The sequence below is a fragment of the Schistocerca piceifrons genome, chromosome 1, assembly GCF_021461385.2.
Source record: "Schistocerca piceifrons isolate TAMUIC-IGC-003096 chromosome 1, iqSchPice1.1, whole genome shotgun sequence".
Taxonomy (NCBI): domain Eukaryota; kingdom Metazoa; phylum Arthropoda; class Insecta; order Orthoptera; family Acrididae; genus Schistocerca; species Schistocerca piceifrons.
The window spans coordinates 499939043-499960140 of record NC_060138.1 but is presented as its reverse complement, the minus strand read 5'-3'; the positions used below and the strand labels follow the sequence as shown (position 1 = coordinate 499960140).

General features: G+C 43.0%; 1 pseudogene; it reads left to right on the top strand.

Moving 5' to 3' along the window:
* Positions 1–16667: 16667 nt before the first annotated feature.
* LOC124724115 lies at positions 16668–16785 on the top strand (annotated as a pseudogene).
* The last annotated feature ends 4313 nt before the right edge of the window (positions 16786–21098 follow it).

Below are 21098 nucleotides of genomic sequence, written 5' to 3'. Positions count from 1 at the left end.
TTACAGAAAGCACAATTATAAGCATTTTTTTAAATTTTTATATTCTACTGTCCATCACTTAAGCAAGACGATCACTTATAAAGGGCAACAGGGACATAAATCAGACTGAAAATACATATTTATAGCAACGAAATCCTAAGTTCTAACTGGAAAGTATATTGTGAAGATCGATTGAATACCTATGCTGGAGACATGTTTGTAGCCGTAAAAAATACAATAGTATCTAGTGAGATTAGAGTAGGTTCCGAATGCGTAATAATTTGGGTAAAAAAGTGCGGAAGGTGGATTAAACATGGTCATAGCATGTTTTTATTAACCCTCTGCCTCAGGATGAGTAGTAGCGGAACATTTGAGGGAAAACTTGGAGGAGATTTTTCATAAATTACCTAGTCGTGTTGTAGTGTTAGGCTGAGATTTCAACTTGTTAGCTACAGACTGGGAGACTCAAATAACTAATGCAGGTATTAGGGACAAAGGAGCAATTAAAATTGTTCTAAATGCCTTTCCGTAAACTGAGCAGCTAAACAGAAACCGACTAGTGAAATCAACACATCCGGGTTACCAACAGGCTGGTCATTTTCGGCTCACTCTAGAACAACGACTCAGTGACCACAAGACTGTTACAGCACCACTGAATACATCTGTAAATATACATGTAAAGAAAGGTAAAGATATTTCTGCTTAGCAAGAGCGACAAGATACAGATTTAAGTTTACCTGAACGATGAACATAAAAAATTCGTCCCCAGGGTTGAAAATCTTGAGCATCAAAGGACAAAGTTCCATAGATTGCACAATACGGCTTAGAAAGGTATGCGCTGAGCAACGTTGTGTGGGGTGGGAAAGACCCGCCGTAGTTAGACAGCCATGTTTGGAAGATGCTATGAAAGTAATGGGAACTTCTCTGCAAATTTAAACATTTCCAAAACCTCGCAGACAAAAACTGAACGAAGCCTAATTTAGAGTCAGGTGAGCCATGCGCGAAGCGTTCAACATAGCGAAAGTAAAAATCTATTTATCTTTACGACAGAAAGTCTTAAGAAGGTATGGTCTTAGGTTAAATAATTAAATGGATCGACGCCATCTTCCAGACATTATGTGCCCATAATCACATCGAAACAGAAGATGACAGACAGAAGATCGAAACACTGAATGCCTTCTTGCAAAACTGTTTCATTTAGTAAGATCGAACAGTAGGTCCTCCCTTAAATCGTTTCTCGAACGTCAAAATGACTGGGAAAAAGCGCATGTTATTAACGTTTTCGAGCAGGCTCGTAGACATACGCACAAAACTATGAGCCTATACTTCTGACGTAGGTCTATAGCAGAATTTTGGAATATGTTTTAGGCTAGCTTATTACGACATTTTTAGAGACCGCAAATCTCCTCAGTAGGAATCAACAAGGGTTCCAAACACAACGATCGTCTGAAACTCAACTCTTTTCGCTTATTCACGAGAACTAGAAAGCTGTAGACACCGGCGCCCATGTAGATGCCGTGTTCCTTGACTTGCGGAAAGCGTTCGAAACTGTTCCGCACTGCCAACTAATGAACAAAATACAAGCGTGTAGAATATCAGACCACCTATGAGACTGAATTCAAGAGTTTGTAGCAAACAGAAGACGGCATGTCACTATCAACAAAGAGAAACATTCAGGCCTAACATTAGGTTCGAGAGAACTCTAAGGGAGTGATATAGAATGTAAATGACATAGCGGATAATGTCGAAAGTTCCTTGATGCTTTTCGCGGATGATGCTGTTCTATGTACGGAAGTCGCAACGCTAAAAACTTAGCTCAATGCAGGAAGACCCTCAGAGGATCTACGTTTCGTGTATGGATTGGCAGTTGACCCTCACCATTAACAAATGTAACTTATAGAGCTTAAATAGGTATTGTATGATTATACAATTTCGGAACAATAAACAATGGAAGATGTCACAACTATAAAATATCAGGGAATATATGGTAGGGGCGGTTTAAAGTTGGAAGAGCAAATGAAACAAATCTAAGGGAGGGCGGATGTCAGACTAAGATACATTGGAAGAATCTTCGCGAAGTGTAAGGCACCCACAAAGAAAACACCTCATGAAATCCTCGTTCGACCAATTCTTGAATATTACTAGTCTGTACGTGATGATACAGTAGAGAGGATCCAAAGACAAGCAGCGCTTTCTGTTACATATTCGTTCAGTAAGCGTGAAGGCGTCATGGAGAGGCTCATCTAAGTCTAGTGGCAAAAGAGGCGTTTTGCATTACTCCGTTGTCTATTGTCAAGATTCCGAGAACGTGCATTCGTACAAGAGTCAATCAATAATTTGCTTCCTCCTACGTGTATCTCGCAAAGAGACCACAAAAGGTAAATCAAAGGGTCTAACTCACCTGGACGATTATTAACAACATTCATCAAGCGAACATTTCGCAACAGGAAAGAGAGAAGCGGCAGTGATAGACAATGCATCACACCTTAAGGTGCCTCACGGATTAAGATGTAGATGCAGAGGTAACACACTCGTCATAGGTAAGACTGATCTCTGGACGGAAGCCGTGTTTCTAATACTATCTACAAGATCGTTAACTTATGCACTGAAAAAAGATTTAAAAATTCGAGCAAAATGTGGCAGACAACTGCTTTAAATTGACAGGAAATCAGCAACAAGAAAGCGGTATGTTTGTCTGTAGTGTTTTTTTTTTTTTCTTTTTATCTTGGTGGGTATAGCTGTGCTGCGAATTTTGCTCTGTGCTACGAATGTTGTCATGGGCCTTATCACTGCTTTATCAAGTTCGGTGACTTTTAGATTTCATTATTAACAACATATCGCCGATCTGCGCCTCGTGTTAATTACCTTCCTACAGTGCAGGAGTTCCTGTTGTGCAGACAAGATAAAGGTATTAAGGTACTCCTAACAGTTTTTACACGCGTCAAGCATTACGCAGTTAGCTTTTCCGTGGTTACGGATATGAAGTTATTCTTTAACCAGTGGCGGTTTAAGGTATCTACAGTTGTTGGAATACATCAGTTTGCTTAGTTACAATGATTTTATCATTGGCATAAATCTAAAGTTTGCCTAGCTATGGCTGCTCCACTTCAGTAATTAAGTGCAGCCAATTTAACCAGTACGTGCTCTGCTTAGCATAACAGGTACTTGCCGGAGCACGTTACCAGGCAGTGTGCAAAGCTCTGTCTCTGCCAATAAAAGACTGTTTCTAGACAAAAATGCACTCACTCTTGACGCAGTTGCTTCTTAATTCAGCACACTCCATCCAACGTTTTTCCCGTGCGTAGATTCCACTCATGAAGGGCTATTATGGACAGTCTGTCAAATAATTATCTACGAACACCATAAACTTTCCCAGTCACAAGTTTAGATATTTGTGGAAAGACGTGAATGCAGACCGTGCCAAATATCATGAATGGGTGTATATTTTCCAACAATTCGTATTTTTGCAGAGGGAAAATGCTTCAGTTTGAGATAAGGAAACCTGTTCTGAAGATGAATGGATAGGAAATTACGAAGCTATGGAAGTTGAGGAACTTATCGGTCAGTGGAATACGACAGTGTACGAAGCGTTCCTTGCGCGATTTGTTGAAGTCAGTTTTTATGTACGCACTTGGTTAACAGTGCGACATAAATCACACAACTTAAAAACAGTGACGTGAAACCATGGAACATGGACATCGATTTCTCACTCTCTGACCATTCCCTTGTTAATATACAGGTAATATCTCGTTGTTTGCTTTAACAAATTCTAGAAAATAAATGTGACTGAATAAACGTGACCGATTTTTGTGGCGCGCTGGAAACAACAAAATGGACCAAATCAATTAGCTTTGTGCATGATACTTGCAACTCCGTAGCACATTCCAGGTCTCCGTATCGGGCGACGTGAACTTAAACTATTGCTGATACGGTGCACGTCCCTATCTCTTCCGTTTTAAGGTTTCATACCAGCATCTGAGTCACGTGACGGAGAGGAAGATGACGAGTTTCTGTCACTATGCACTGTTTATGGAGTTTTTAGTTACAGTTTTTCTCATTTTAACAACTGAACGGCTTGTTATATCAATATTAAACATGTAGCTGTACAGTTAATTTCCGTGAGTTGTTCATTATTAATGCGATGATTGTCGTTTTTACTTTAAATAGATGAAAGAGTGACAAACAGTTTGAAACGTTGCACTCACTTTTTTAAAAAAAAAAGAAAGACAAAAAGGAAAGACAGAATTTCAGGCCTTCTGTGGATTTCTGATTTTCTTGCGTGGTGAGTTGTTTGGATCGTCGTTGCCACAGCACAAGCATTTGGTTTTCTGATGACTTATCAACAACACCTGTGAAATGTTTTATTATGCTGTTGTTGTATTTAATAAATACTTTTAGCATCAAACATAATAATGCGACAGGATAGGACCCGCGGAAGTAGTTGCTATTATGTGGTGGCTTGCTTGCACGCAGCAACTATGTATAAAGCCTTGTCACACAGCCAAACATGGTTCAGCTACAGCTACGGCAAAATGATGGCAGCATAGATTAGCAACAATTTAGAGAAATTTATTTATAGAAATTTTAAAAATAATTAACTGTAGTGTGGAGATGGTGAGTGGCAATAGTTCAGCGTCCATCGCGCCTTCGATGCTTTACTGTGTGTTAGAGTTTCATTCGCGCTATGATAACAAAAAACAAATACCTAACACGCAAGTAAGGCCTACTTCCAGCGGTCATACGACATCTGTTGCTTGAACAATGTATCCAATAACCAGTGGCTTATCATACGTTTCTTTACACGAGGATCTAAATTATATAACAGAGTATAACTGTCTACGGGCGCAACTACTAACGACCCCTAATATTACTAAGTAGCCAAACAAGGTTTATTCTCGAATTCTTCTTTATTTACATAGCAGATCGTACCAATCGTAACTCGAGAGCAACAAAAGTACTGAATGGAATGAAAAGTAAATTACACGTCCCCTCCACCTATTTTGCTTACTTCCTCCACGGTCGCATCTCGATCCATTCTTCAGACTGAAAAAATCGCCAAAAGTCTGAATTCTTCGATGGAGTAGCATATTTGCTACAGTGTCTTCTCGCCGAACTCCTACAGCTGCGATACCTTAGTGGATGTATATGTCCACCGTTTAACAAGAAATACTTGAACAATTATTGTTCAGTTTCCTTATAGACGCATTATCCCAAAATATTTGAATAAGTTGTGTGTCTAAGAGTAGTCTCACGTTTAAGCGGAAACAATTTACTTATCATACCACAGTTTGTGTTCCAGATGGGTTGCTCGATTTGGCGTGCTATTTATAGACCGACCCACCAAATATAACAAGCCTTAAATAATAGTATACCGCCAGTTGGTACTTTTGTTGTCTTTCCAAGGCGTTTGATGGTGTAGATCATATTACACTCTTATAAAGACGTAAGTTTTTCTGAAATTGATGGCTTTACACTCAACTGGTTTGAAACATACTTAATAAACAGAATGCAAAAACAGTCAATATAATTCTTCTGGGTATGTGACCGGATTATCAATGTGTAAAACTCCCTGACGTTTCTGCCAACGTTGCAAATGGCCTTCCTCAAGGAGTTTTTGCTAATTCACACCCAGAAGAATTTTACTAACTGTGACAACAGCCTACACTTAAGGGAATGTAAAAAGTTGTGTTGAGTGATTCAAACAATGTGGAACAGTAGAAAATTTTAGTTGTTGGAGAGAAAACACCAAGGGAGCCGCAAAGGCTCAATTATCCACTTCTATTCGTTACATATGTGAATGACCTCCCACTTAATATTCAAAGAGCAAAACTGGTGCTTTTTGCAGTGTTATAATAAATCCCATTACAGACAAAGCAAAAGAAAAGACTGTTAATGTTTTCCAAAGAATTATTAGCAGTGTCCTGAAAATGGACTCTCCTAAATTTGGGGAGGAAATGCTGTATTCGATTCTGTATAACAAATATAGTCATGCAAATAACTGATATAGTACATAAACAGGATTCAATAAATACGGCAGAATGCTCATAATTTTGGGTGCACATATTGATGAAAACTTGAGCTGACCTTCGAAAACCATGATGAGCTACTTTTGCTCTTTGTATAATCGCTAGTCCTGGCAAGAGAAGAGTCAGCAATTTTTGATTCTTTGCCCAGTAACATAAGATGACTGCTAGGTAGCAAAGAAAGTTTTAAATGTAGCCTAAAATTACTTCTCGTGGACAAATTTCTGTTTAAAAACGGGTAGTCTTCAGGGGAAAGAATCCTAGTTTTTGAGTGTAGCTGCATGAGTAGGAGTAAAAAACGTGCAAATGATCTATGGAACATATAACTAAGTAATTAACACGCAATGGCGAGCTGTGTAGGTAGGATCTGTGTGAACCAAGTGCGCTGTCCATACACAAACCATGTTACTGATAGACGCTTGTTCCGTAGTAAAGGGTGTCCCACTCGAGAGAGGCCCCACAGACAAACACCAAACGAGGGTATGATCTTTATCGTCAGACTGGTTCAGAAAATCCCGAAAAATTTCCATGTAAACTGCACTTGTCACAGTAGACTCGAAAAAAAATTGATCCGATGATGCGACTCTGTGATGATGCACAGAGCACAACAGTCTTGTGAGTGGAGGGGTCGGCCGGAGTGGCCGAGCGGTTCTATGCGCTACAGTCTGGAACTGCGCGACCGCTACGGTCGCAGTTTCGAATCCTGCCTCGGGCATGGATGTGTGTGATGTCCTTAGGTTGGTTAGGTTTAAGTAGCTCTAAGTTCTAGGGGACTGATGACCTCAGAAGTTACGTCCCATAGTGCTCAGAGGTATTTGAACCATTTTTGAGGGCAGGGGTTGCTCGACCAGGATCAGTACATGCGGATTTTCATTACACCACAAACGAGTATTTTGAGAGTTACGTAGCCAGAGATGTGGAACCAAGCTTCATCACTGAACCATGTGTACTACAATATTTCTGGTCTCTGAGCAATAAATTGCTGAAACCAACGGCAAAATGTACGAGTAATGCGTTTGTCTTTTTCATTGACATTCGGTGCCTGAACAACTGCAAACCTCTGCTGATATATGCCGACTTTTTTTGCAGTGCTGTGACATGTGCTCCGTGGCACTCCACATCCCTGAGATAAACGTCGAACAGACTTTGCGCGAGAGGACAACAATCCACGTCAGTCAGTTTTTCTTCCAATAATGGCGGCCGTCCCCTGCCCTGAAGATCCATCACCGTTCCACTGCTCGCCATCTTGTTCAGTAACTTTTGTATGCAGCGTGTAGACGGTATATGCTGGTCGCCAAATCGTGCAACAAACATTAGCTGACACCTCTTAATGGAACCAGCAGTCCAATATTGGTTTCACATGAAACACGCACTGTTCGACAGAGTAGCGATACGTCACTAAACACCCAACTCTGAGCTCCAGCCATAGCGACGTGCGGAAACACACAATTGCGTAAAACGATGTTGCAGAATGCAGTGTTGCCACGTCAAACGTCACACATTACACGGTGCAGTTTCAATGGAATTATACACACGTTTGTGTGGCCTCTTTATAGTGAGACACCCTGTAGTAGTAGCTGCTTTATGACGCTGACTGGACGACATGATACAGTGGGAAAGACTCTGTGACAACGTACGTTTACAGTTGCGGGACGAGGAATAGGTTCCTTCTCTTAGGCAGAAGGTAGGAACACAAGGGACAGGAGAAGTCACGAACCTGTCCTCGATAATTTCTAAACCGTCTCTCTTTCTAGTTTTTTCCAGCTTCTCGGTTCCTGCGCACTTGGCGGGGACTTATCCCGCCAACTGCTCCGTATTGCCCTGCCCGGGATTTCGACTAGAGTCCATGCTTGGTACCTGGTTCCATTTGTTCTTATTTGTGCTCATTTGGAAAGCGACTGACATAACAACCGCACTGAATCATTTATCGCCCGTCAGAAAAGACATAGGCGTCGCGCGAATGAGGCATGGTGTAAGAATAAATGCGCACTTACCACTTCTTTGTTGGAGCAAGCAATAACCCGCGGCTCCTTTAGGAATGACACGCCGGCTGTACTGTCGGCCATCTCGCTACACGGGTACACGTCTGACTCACATTAATTAACGTCCGGCGGAACACGAAATGGGAAAGCCTCGAACGCTGCATTAGCGCTTCTCCACAGTCGAGTACTTTACGGATTTATAAGCTCCGTAGGAAGCGTGGGGCAGTGACCGAGGTCCTGGGAAACGGCAACAGGAAAGAGGGTGCAAAAAAGTTGTTGTAAAACATGTGAATGCGCATCTGTGTTGATCATTATTAGAGTGAAACAGCCATCCTAAGAAGCCGAAGAAACCCGCACAGCTGTAGGGCGAATTGCTTTGATCTGGCTCAAGAGCTTTAGAGCTTTTCTCTCTCTTTTTCTTTTTTTTTTAGTAAAAGTGTATATTTCTCTCCTCCAGTCCCGAAAACAAAATGTACACGTCGAATGAGATTGGTAATGGAGAGACCTCCGGTTATTACATTTACAAGCAGAGAAGTAAAACGTGCCACAGCGACTTGAGAGTCATTAGGTTGTAACAAAAATTTCCAAAAGAAGATATGCAATGTTATCCTCGGAATATAGATTAGTATTAGCACACACAAGGCTGGCCTTCGTGGCCGGGCGATTCTAGGCGCTTCAGTCTGGAACCGTGCGACTGCTACGGTCGCAGGTTCGAATCCTGCCTCGGGCATGGATATGTGTAATGTTCTTAGATTAGTTAGGTTTAAGTAGTTCTAAGTTCTACGGGACTGATGACCTCAGATGTTAAGTCCCATAGTGCTCAGAGCCATTTGAATCATTTTGAACCACACACAAGGAAAGAATGAAAGAAAATCGGGAGGACACCAAGTCTTTGTTATTATTATTATTTATTGGGTTCGGTGCGTGCACAAATAGTCATCTCAACACAGCAAACATGAATCTACAGGTTTTTAGCTGCTGCAGAATATACATTAATTAAAGTTGTACACTGTACGAAGTTACGTAGCCTTAACAAAGGCCAGATTCCGACATAAAATAAATTTTTCATCCACAGTAAACAAGAAGAAAATATAACACAGGATATACAGAGATACTAGGCTATAAAATCCATCTGGTGACACAAGAAAAATGATAAAACACTGTTGGTACACGTTTGGGATATTCCCAGTTCAGTCCGTATTAATTACTATGTAACTAAATTAACAACAAAATGTTCTTTTGTTTTTCCTGTAAGAAAAGTAGCAAAAGTTGTGAATGGATAAATGAATATTTGTGCAGGTCTATAAGTACCATCTGGACAGAGCATGAGAACAATATATAGTAACCATATTTGGGTATTACAGTCATATATATAGATATACCAGTATTTAGACACATACATATAGGAGGAACATAGTGACAAACATTTGTAGGCTAAGCGTTCCACATTCTGCTAAGTTGAAAGAGAGAATAAATCAGTTAATTGTGCGTTAGATCAGTAGCGTAGGGAACTTTATCTGGATGTTGACACTCTTAGCGAAATCGTACAGTATTTTACACATTGCTATATCGTGGTCTAAGGGATAGCCGGCCCGGTAGCTCAGCGTGTTCGGCCAGAAGGCTGATGGCCTTCTCTAATGAAGAATCAGCGATCAACTTGAAGCGATGTCATCTGAGGTTCGCCCACAGCAAACACAACGAGCAAACAAAAAATGGCGGGGGGTGGGGGTAGCGTCTTTAATTAGTAATCAAAATGGATAAGTCCTGGGTTCAAAATCCAGCACTGCTTAAATTTTGATAAATGATCAGCATTGCCTGCCGAAGACTTCCGGCATAAGCACCACTCTCATTTTGCGAACGGCCATGTCAAAAAGGAGGAGCGGACAGAGATTCACGGCATTCTCTTGTCGTAGAGTTGGGAAACTGCCTCTAAAGGCGGAAGAATCAGCAATGATCAAGGTCATGAGTATGCAGAAGGCAATGGAAACCACTGAATTACAGACACATAATGTGTATCCACAGGACTAGTGACCAGTAATTGAAAAAGTGTCATGATGATCTCTCCATTGGCAAAAGATTCCGTAGTAGTCCCCCACTCGAATCACTGAAGGGGAGTGCCAAGCGGGAGATGACCATGAAAAAAAATAGTGAATAACCAAAGGAAGGATAACGTTCTACGAGTCGGGGCGTGGAATGTCAGAAGCTTGAACGTGGTAGGGAAGCTAGAAAATTTGAAAAGGTTAATTCAAAGTCTCAATCCAGATGATGTATGGGTCAGTGAAGTGAAATGGAAAGAGGACGAGGATTTCTGATCAGATGAGTTTAGGGTAATATCAACACAGCAGAAAATGGTATAGAGGGAGTAGGATTCGTTATGAAAAGGAAAGTAGGACTGAGAGTTTGCTATGTGAACAGGTAAGTGACAGGGTTATTCTTATCAGAAACAACATCAAACCAACACCGACAACGATAGTTCAGCTATACATGCCGACGTTGCAAGCTGAAGATGAAGAGAGAGAGAACTTGTATGAGGGTATTAAAAGGGTAACACAGTACGTAAAGGGATATTAAAATCTAATAATCTTGGGGGACTGGAATGTAGTTGTAGTTGAAGGTGTAGAAGAAAAGATTACTGGAGAATGTGGGCTTGGGACAAAGAATGAGAGAGGAGAAAGACTAACTGAGTTCTGTAATAAATTTCAGTTAGTAATAGTGAATATTCTGTTCAAGAATCACAAGAGGAGGAGGTATACTTGGAAAAGGCCGGGTGATATGGTGATATTGTCCGACAAGGATTCCGAAATCAGATTCTGGATTGTAAGGCGTACGCAAGATACAGACTCGGATCAAAACGTAGTAGTGATGAAGATTATGCTGGAGTTTAAGAGATTGGTCAGAAAGAATCAAAATGCAAAGAAGTGGGATATGGAAGTTCTAAGGAAAGACGAGGTACGCTTGAAGTTCTCTAAGGCTATAGATACAGCAATAATGAATAGTTCAGTAGGTACTCCAACTGAAGAGGAATGAACATCTCTAAACAGGGCAATCACAGAAGTTGGAAAGGAAAACGTAGGTACAATGAAGGTAACTGTGAAGAAACCGTGGATAACAGAAGAAATACTTCAATTGATCGATGAAAGAAGGAAGTACAAAACTGTTCATGGAAATTCAGGAATACAGAAATACAGTTCGCTGAGGAATGAAATAAATAGGAAGTACAGGGAAGGTAAGACGATAATGGCTGCATGAAAAATGTGAAGAAATCGGAAAAGAAACGATTGTCGGAAGGACTGACTCAGCATACAGGAAATTAAAAATAACCTCCGGTGGTAACATTAAGAGTGCAACGTGAATTCCACTATACATTGCAGGCCTCTATGAGGTAAAGATTTGCTTGATGTGATAGAAGGAGAAACAGGGGTCGATTTAGAAGAAATAGGGGATCTAGTACCAGAATCAGAATTTAAGAGAGTTTTGGAGGAATTAAGATAGACAAGATTCCATCGGAATTTCTAAAAATCATTGGGGAAGTAGCAACAAAACCACTATTCCCGTTGGGTGTAGAATGTATGAGACTGGTGACATCTCAAACGCTTCGATTATCTCCTTTTCCGGTTTTCCCACAGTCTATCATTCACTACCATAAAATGCTGTGCTTCAGAAAAATGCCCTCTGTGCCTATGCCACTGTCTGCTTGTTGCGTCCGCCAGGTGTTGTTTTGGTTGCCGGGTAGTGGAATTCGATGACAAAGTTTACTGCTCAGTTTTGGTATTAAGGTTATGGCTAATCACATTTCTGTTACTCCTCATTATTTTCCCACTTCTTCGGTTTACTCTCATCGCATATTCTGTACTCGTTAGCCTGTTTATTCCATTCAACAGGTCCTATAATTCTTCGCTTTCACTGAGGATGGCACTGTCACCAGAGAATCTTATCATTAATATTCTTTCAACCTGTTTTAATCGGACTGCTGAACCGTTCTTTTATTTACTTTACTCATTCTTCGATGTATAGACTGAACAATAGGACGAAAGACACCCTCCCTACCTTAAACCCGTTTTAATCCGATCACTTCGTTCTTGGCCTTCCATTCTTGTTGTTCCCTCTTGGTTCTTGTACATCATCAGTCTTTCCCTATAGCTGACTCCTATTTTTCTCAGACTTTCGAACATCACGCACCAGTTTACATTGTCGGATGCTTTACCTGGCACAATAAACCCTATAAGAGTGTCGTGAGTTTTCTTAAGTCTTTCTTCCATTCCTGAAGCCAAACTGATCGTCATCTAACAGATACTCAATTTTCTTTTCTATTTTTCTGTACATCATTTTTGTCAGCAACTTGGCTGCATGAGCTGTTTAGCTGGTTGTGCCATAGTTGTCGTACGCCAATCACAGTGCTGTATTGGGTACTCTGTGGATGATACGTTTCTGAAAGCTGACGTCATGTCTCCAGTCTCATAGAGTTCGCCTTTACTTATCCACGGCAGTTTTCTCGGTGTATAGTGTCATCAAGTAAGTAGATTTCTCACATCTTCCACAATTATGCCAAAATACAAGTTTTAAAGCTACTTTTTACCTGCCCATCCATTCTGAAGAGTTTCACTTTGAGGAGCATGTTACAGCACAATCCCCTTGAGAATTAATGTGCAGAACACAGCCAAAAACCGTGTGCTACTTGATTTTCATTTTACCAGTTTCGCTCGTCAGACGTGGGCATTTACGGATTAGTGGACACTAAATTACATAAAACACCATTAGATAAATTAATCCCTAAAATACGACTAATGAAATAGTAACTGACATTCATTGCCACAGCGGCAGCACATTACAGTGTGATCCGGTCACTAGTTACCTAATCCCGCTGCTGTGCGCTCCTGAATTTGGACTATTTTGCACGAAACCTGTTTGTAGATGAATTTTTAAACGTTACATGCAATACCTCGTGAAAATGGTGCTATCCCGCAAGATTTCCGTTTCACTTCTAAGAGTAGTTCCTTTCGCAGAAAACGTGCTGATTCCCTTACAAGTCTACCAGCAAACGTCAGATTATGTTGAAAATAGATTCTCTCAGTGCTCCATTCGCACCTAGCTGATAATGAATGTTGTTTCAAGTCATTTACCATAGAAGTCGTCGTAAGATGGCTATGTTTCGGATACATAAGCCTTTTCTAGTGGAAAATTCCTACAGATTTAGAATAAAAGCGGACTGTACTTGCAGATTAACTTCATTTTCGTCAACAGCTTTAAACAAGATCTTTCACTGATAAATGTCTGTTAACTACCTTCCGTGTTATGCATAAGTGTATACGTCAACTTGATATTCTCCAACACAAACAAGATTGCCGTTTATATGCTTGACATGGTTAGACGCATCATAATCATCGCATTATACTGTAGCAGTCAGGGGTGCAATGACCGCTAGTGGGTTGTGGGAGCCGTCTTCTTGTTTTTCAGGCGGTGCTCGACTCACACCTGGGGGGTCCCAAAATAAATGTCGTGTGATTAGGGCCTCCCGTCGGGTAGACCGTTCGCCGGGTGCAAGTCTTTCGATTTGACGCCACTTCGGCGACTTGGGCGTCGATGGGAGTGAAATTATGATGATTAGGACAACACAACACCCAGTCCCTGAGCGGAGAAAATCTCTGACCTAGTCGGGAATCGAACCCACGCCGACCGGCCGGAGTGGCCGTGCGGTTCTAGGCGCTACAGTCTGGAGCCGAGCGACCGCTACGGTCGCAGGTTCGAATCCTGCCTCGGGCATGGATGTGTGTGATGTCCTTAGGTTGGTTAGGTTTAATTAGTTCTAAGTTCTGGGCGACTAATGACCTCAGAAGTTAAGTCGCATAGTGCTCAGAGCCATTTGAACCCAGGTCTTTAGGATTGACATTCTTTCGCGCTGACCACTCAGCCACCGGGGGCGGACTGGGGGTCCTGTGTGCGTACGATGGTGAGGTAGACAGGAGGAAGTTGAGGGTGGCAGCAGCAAAACCATCGGTGAAGGTAAGGTCTTTACTGTTCCATTAGCCTTGAACAGTATAATACTGGGTAGTTATAATTAAACTTTACTTCCCTATTTAACACGTTGTAATACGGAAACTAATTACCGTACGAGGACCAAACTAGATAGCATTAATGTCAAGGGCATGGGGAAGATAAATAAGGCAGAATCAGTTCAAGTGAAACACTTTCAACGTGCTGCTATGGTACATCATACCATTTCATACCGGTACCATTACTGCTACAAAATGGGCTCAATATGGCGATCATCAGTGTCCACAAGAGTCATAAAGCGCAGGTTAGCATTCTGCACAGCAGAACGAAGTATGCCCGTAGGTATGCTCGCCGCCTCTCTTGATACGCTGCGCTTCAGATCAGTGTAAGTATGAATGTTCCCCTGGTAAACCCTGTCCTTGATGTAGCTCCACAACCAGAAATCACAGGGAGTGAGATCAGCCGAACCTGCTGCCCAAACATTTGGAAACGATCGGCCCCAACTCGCACGAAAACTGTCGAGTTCAACGCGTCTGTCTTCTGTAGGGCGGGTATGACATGCTGACGAAGCATATTGCAGTAATGCTGGCCAGTCACACTGCACGTCGTTGGTCCTTGAGCGCCAGCCTGTTCAAAAAAGAATGGGCCAATGATGAACGTAGTTGTAAAGCCACACCATACGGCGATAGTTCGCCAACAGAGGAACTTCATGCACACTGACTGGAGGTGAAGAACCCCACACTCGGCAAGTCTTTGCGTTCACCTCACCCGTCAGAGAAAAATGAGCTTCGTCTGTCCATAGGATCGTGCAGGGCCAGCCCTCGTCATCTTCAGTCCTTGAGAGAAAGTGGAGACTGAAGTCAACACGCCGTTGTCCGTCCTGTGGTGCAAATTGCTGTACGATATGGATCTTGATACCATTGGAGAATGGTTTGAAGCGCCTTCCGTACAATGGATCACGGAATGTTCAACTGTCGTGACACAGCACACGCACTGCCTGACTATCGGGAATTGCGTGCCATGTTGTCTTCCACAGCAACAGCGATTTCATCAACCACCTATGATGCAACCGGTCGTCGTCCTCTTCCCGGAAAGACATCCAGTTCTCCAGTTGATTCGAAATTCTTCGTCATGCTCCGCGCAGCAGGTGGAGAAAGAGTACCCATCCGTAACCCTTTAAGCCGGCGATATTCCTGAAATGTAGCTGCAGCATTATGTTGTTTTGATAACAGACAGCCGGCCGACGTGGCCGAGCGGTTCTAGGCACTTCGTCCTGGAACTGCGCGACCGCTACGGTCGCGGGTTCGAATTCCGCCTCGGGCACGGATGTGTGTCATGTCCTTAGGTTAGTTAGGTTTAAGTAGTTCTAACTTCTAGGGGACTGATGACCTCAGATGTTAAGTCCCATAGTGCTCAGAGCCATTTGAACCATTTGATAACAGAGCTCACCAATAATGCCCTGCTCCTTTTATCCTAGCTCACATTGACAGGTCAACAAGTTCACTGCGACTGCTCAGGTGTGAGGCTATGAATCACGATGACCGATCGCGGCACCTGGTGGCCATAATTGGAACTGGATGGTGATGCTGTGACACATGGAAATCATGCACCCCGTGCTCTGGACATTAGTGCTACTAAGTTTGCTACTAGTACGGTAACTAGTTTCCGTGTTATAACGTGTTAAATATTGAACGTTTAATTATAACCACCCGGAACATTCACGTGTCGATCTGGGCGCTGCCTGGTGTTGCCCCGTGGTACTCCATCTTCGGAGCAGCAGGCGCAGCGCGCGGCTTATGGCGTCCGCGCCCAGGGAAGGCGAACCGTTCATACCGTCCTTACACTGGAGGAATCAGCTGACGGTGCCATGGAGCTGTTCGAGTTTTGTGACGTCACTTCTCGTTATTTCACGTTTAGGAGAGGCACTGTCGCCCTTAAAACATATAAGAAGTTCTGAGATGTTTCGGGGAAGTGCTACGAAGCTTTGAATGAAAAAGCGGCTAGAACGCTTTTTACGTTACAAGCAGATCTTGCGAGACGCCATACTAGATTTCGTCGTTCTCATTTAAAGCACATATTTTGTTTTATATTACAACTTACATCCTATGAATATAGGCTGTTTCAAAGCACCAGCGCATTGAGAATCTATCTAAAACGCCTCGTTATTGGTGCAATTTGTTGTAATGAAATGGTCGGAGATGTCACATTGCTGGTTAAAGAATTTTCTTTTTCAGTTATTTTCGTATTACAACTTGCGTTTATGAAAGTATGTTATTTTAAGTCTGCACTACATTGAAAACTCAAAAAATGATTTTTATTGATATGATTTTTTGTAACTAAATGTCAGTTAATAACAGATTGGTGATTAAAACCTTCAGGAGATTGTAGTATAAAATACAAGATAATACGTTACACAGATTCAGCATAGCATAATAGATAAAGGTGTCTATCTACGAAGTAATTTTCAACAAATTCGCATCTTAATGTATTTAGTTTTTTTATTCGCTGCCACGTTTTATAAAAGATTGTGAGAGTTTCTTATTAATTTAATAAAAATATTTTCTGTAGTAGTCGATATCAAGTAAATATAAGCGCACTCGCTGTGCCAGGAACGGGTATTTTTAACTTTTTAGATATCCTAACTTACTGGATATGGGATATTACTTTTCGTCTTATAACACTTCATGGATATGCCAACGGCCTTGCCGCAGTGGTAACACCGGTTCCAATCTGATCACCGAAGTTAAGTGCTGCCGGGCTTGGCTAGCACTTGGATGGGTCACTATCCGGCCTGCCTAGCGCTGTTGGCAAGCGGGGTGCACCCGGTCCTAGTCAGGCAAACAGAGGAGCTACTTGATTGAGAAGTAGCGGCTCCGATCTCGGAAACTGACATACGGGCGGGAGAGCAGTGTGCTGACCACATGCCCCTCCATATCCGCATCCGTTGACGCCTGTGGTCTGAGGATGGCATGGCGGCCGGTCGGTATCACTGGGTTCACCAGGGGATATGGATGGGGTTTACAAGTTTTTACAGACAGAACGACATAACTAGCATATGAAGAAAGGAGGAAATGTGCTCTTTAATAGGGCTAACGTAGCAGTTTTATGTGCGTCCGTTTCCATAAACAGACTGTGTGGTTTGCCAGCCAGATACAGCCGACAGCTGCTGATGGAGAGCGCTGAGATCGCAAAATCACGTTAACCAGCTCGTCCCGTGTGACGCAGGCGTTTGTGTCTAGTGACGTTACATTTCCCTTCCGTAGCAACGTCAGCTGCCCCGTCCCGTGCGAGGACGACTTTCTTTGTTAAATGCCTACTACGCGAGCGCTAACGGTGGCAGAAATCGTAGGAGCGGACAGGACCCTGCACCAGCAACAGGCAGCCACTGGGTCTTCTACCAATGCAGACGACGGCTTTGTCCCGAGTCACAAAATGGTTCAAATGGCTCTGAGCACTATGGGACTTAACATGTGAGGTCATCAGTCTCCTAGAATGTAGAACCACTTAAACCTTACTAACCTAAGGACATCACACACATCCATGGCCGAGGCAGGATTCGAACCTGCGACCGTAGGAGTCGCGCGATTCCGGACCGAAGCGCCTAGAACCGCTCGGCCACACCGGCCGTCTCCCGAGTCACACTCTGGATCTTTTGCTGGAGAGCAGAAGTGGGAGGGTAGCAGATCCCAGAGGCATGGAGATGGCTGGTCTTTGGCTGAGCCTCGCACCGTGAGGAGGCGGCGGTGTGCTCGGTGGGTGGTCAGCACTTCGTGGTCCGGTTGTGGCAGCGTCGTCCAGCACAACATATCCCAACTGTACCGATTATGACGCCGTCAGCAGAACGCTGTCAAACTCGTGGTGGTGAGTGATACACGGCGGATGGCGCAGCATAGCTCGTAGCCTCTCAGACCGGGCGTCACGACATTGCCCAGCTGACCGAATTAATGACTGGCTCACCCTGGCTGTTTAAACGTAGTTATCTGGTGATGACCACGTCAAAGACGTACCACTACAGAGTTACTCTGTGTTGATGATCCCCATCGCTAGCACAGAAGTTTCCCGAAAAGCAGTCAGTGTGTCACACCCAGCCATAGCCTCTTGGAAGTGGACGGCGTTGATGTGGCTGCTTCTGCTGGGGTTGTACTGACTGCAGATTATTTAGTGTGACTGTCAGTGCTCTATATACGACATTAGCACTGGCTATGGTCTATGCCTTTATAATCCACAGAGCTTTTGTATGGGCCATGCTTTTATTGGATTACTGATGCGCTCAGATTTTATACATGAAGATAAACGCCCGCAAAATCGGGGTTCGTTCTAATGAAGATTTGGCTTGTGCTACGATGTTTATAATTCAAACATATGCATAATGAAATTTATTGCCGATGATGTGTGCGAATGCAGATGCGAACGCTATTTGAAGTGTATCGAAGCCTAATATGGGTAAATGGAAATCAGCGTGTGGCATCGTTGGCCGGGAAGCCTCTATTTGGGGAGGTTTGACTGCCAAGTGCAAGTCTTATTGAATTCGACGCTACATTGGGCGACTTCCGCGCCGGTGACGATGATGAAGACAACACAACACCAAATCCCCGAGCGGAGAAAATCTCCAACCCGACCGGGAATTGAACCCGGGTCCGCTTGCATGTGAGGCGAGCACGTTACCACCCACCTACGCAGACGGACCTAATGTGAGTAAATAGAGCAGCATGTTCAAATTATTCTCATAAGACCCCCGTTGCTTGTATATGAATTCACCCACTCATACAAAAATACGTGACAGTTCCATGATTTATGTCACTTCGACCTGACTTTAGCAAGCTATTTTAGATGTTGGGACATACCTATGTATAAGCACTGTATGCACAAATGCAAATGGAAATGCCTTGCGGCTAGGGCCGCCCGTCGGGTAGGCCGTTCGCCTGGTGCAAGTCTTTCGAGTTGACGCCACTTCGGCCACTTGCGTGTCGATGGGGATTAAATGAGGGTGATAAGGTCAACACAACACCCGGTACTTGAGCGGAGAAAATCTCCGACACAGCCGGGAATCGAACCCGGACCGTTAGGTATGACATTCCGTCGGGCTGACCACTCATCTACCAGGGGCGGTCTATGCACAAATAATGTATGCTAACAGCCGCGCGAGTGGCCGCGCAGTTTAAGGCGCCTTGTCACGGATTGCGCGGCCCCTCCCGCCGGAGGTTCGAGTCCTCCCTCGGACATGGGTGTGTGTGTTGTTCTTCGCATAAGTTAGTTTAAGTTAGTGTGTAAGTCTAGGGACCGATGACTTCACCAGTTCGGTCCCTTAGGAATTCACACACATTTGAACAATTTGTATGCTAACTCCTGTACAAACTGTTTTTCTCCTTAGAAATTTGAATTTGATGAAGAACCAGAAGTTTTTTTCTGCTAAATATTAATATTTTACCATATTTTAAATTTTACACATAATACATTAATGAATCTCATTTCCTACATAAACATCAGTCTAGACTGACTACTCAAGAAGGCCCACAGACGATGTAAGAGGAATCGGTGAGAGCTTAAAACGTGTTTGATAATTGCGATAGTTTGTGTATTTACATTATTTTCAGACCTGTATGAATGTGGCTCATGTGACGTAACAGCTTTCATCTTTGAAAATCGATACGGCTCTTACCTTGCCAGTGAGGTGTGGTAACTACCCCAACTGTGCTTTGTATCAATCTCATCAGTGGGCTTGCAATAAAAATTTCAGATCCAGTTCTCACCACTTTGCGTTGACGATGATGTCAAGCGGTACATTTAACAGGTAGCGTGTTGCCACTACGGCAATAAAAGTTAAGTTACTATGTTGCAAGTCGTTTTTTAGTGTCTTACCTTTATGTGATGCTGCTTTATAAGGGGTGTCCAAGGAAGAAATGGCCATTATTCAGGTACATAACGGGGAGATCATTCGATGCAAAATGTGTAGTAAACATGGGCTGGAAAATGCATATTTAAGAGCTACAAACACTTCTCCATCTTCAATACTATAAAACAAATCTTTTCTGTTGCAAGCTCTTTGCTCTCCACATTTTCGGAGGAGGTAGTATGGACCAAAACAATTTAAAATTAGTAAAAATGGGCTGTAAAATACATATTTTAAGAGCTACGAGGGGCGTTTGAAAAGTCTGTGCAAAGTCCCAGAGATGGTACCACCGGCGCGTATCGAGGTCATGTTTAGTTAGTAGCATCTTTGGAAAGAACTCACACAAAGTTTCAGCCGCATTGGTCTACTTCTTTGGGTTGGCATTCGTGTGAATCAAGGAAGTTGTGTGCTTGTCAAAAAATGGACGAAAAAGAATTTCGTGTGCTGATTAAACATCACTTTATGAAGGGCAAAACGCTTCAGGAGACTAATGAGAAGAATGATAAACATTACGGTGACTCTGCACCTTCGATTAGAACAGTTTATAAATGGTTTCAAAATTTTCGGAGTGGCCACATGGGCACAAGTGATGCTGAACGTTGTGGACGCCCTGTGGAGGTTACGACTCCAGAAATCATTGATTAAATCCATGATATGGTGATTGTGACAGAAGTGTTAAGGTGCGTGAGATTGCTAGTGCTGTGGGCATCTCGAATGAACGGGTACATAATATTTTGCGTAAACATTTGGACATGAGAAAGCTATCCGCAAGATGGGTTCCGCGATTGCTCACGCTTGACCAAAAACGGAATCGTGTGAAGTGTTGCAAGGATGGTTTGCGGCTGTTCAGGAAGAATCCGCAGGACTTTAAGCGTCGTTTCGTCACTGTGGATGAAACATGGATACATTACTATATTCCTGAGGCCAAAGAACAATCTAAACAATGGGTTACCAAGGGAGAATCTGCAGCAAAAAAGGCGAAGACCATTCCTTCGGCCGGAAAGGTTATGGGGACTGTCTTTTGGGATTTGCAAGGGATAATCCTCAAAGACTATCTGGAAAAGGATAAAACTATTACAGGTGCATATTATTCATCGTTATTGTACCGTTTGAAAACCGAGGTTCAAGAAAAACGCCGGCGATTGGGCCGCAAAAAAGTCGTTCTCCATCACGACAATGCAACAGCACACATCTCAGCAGTTGTGGTCGCAAAATTGATGGAAATAGGATTCC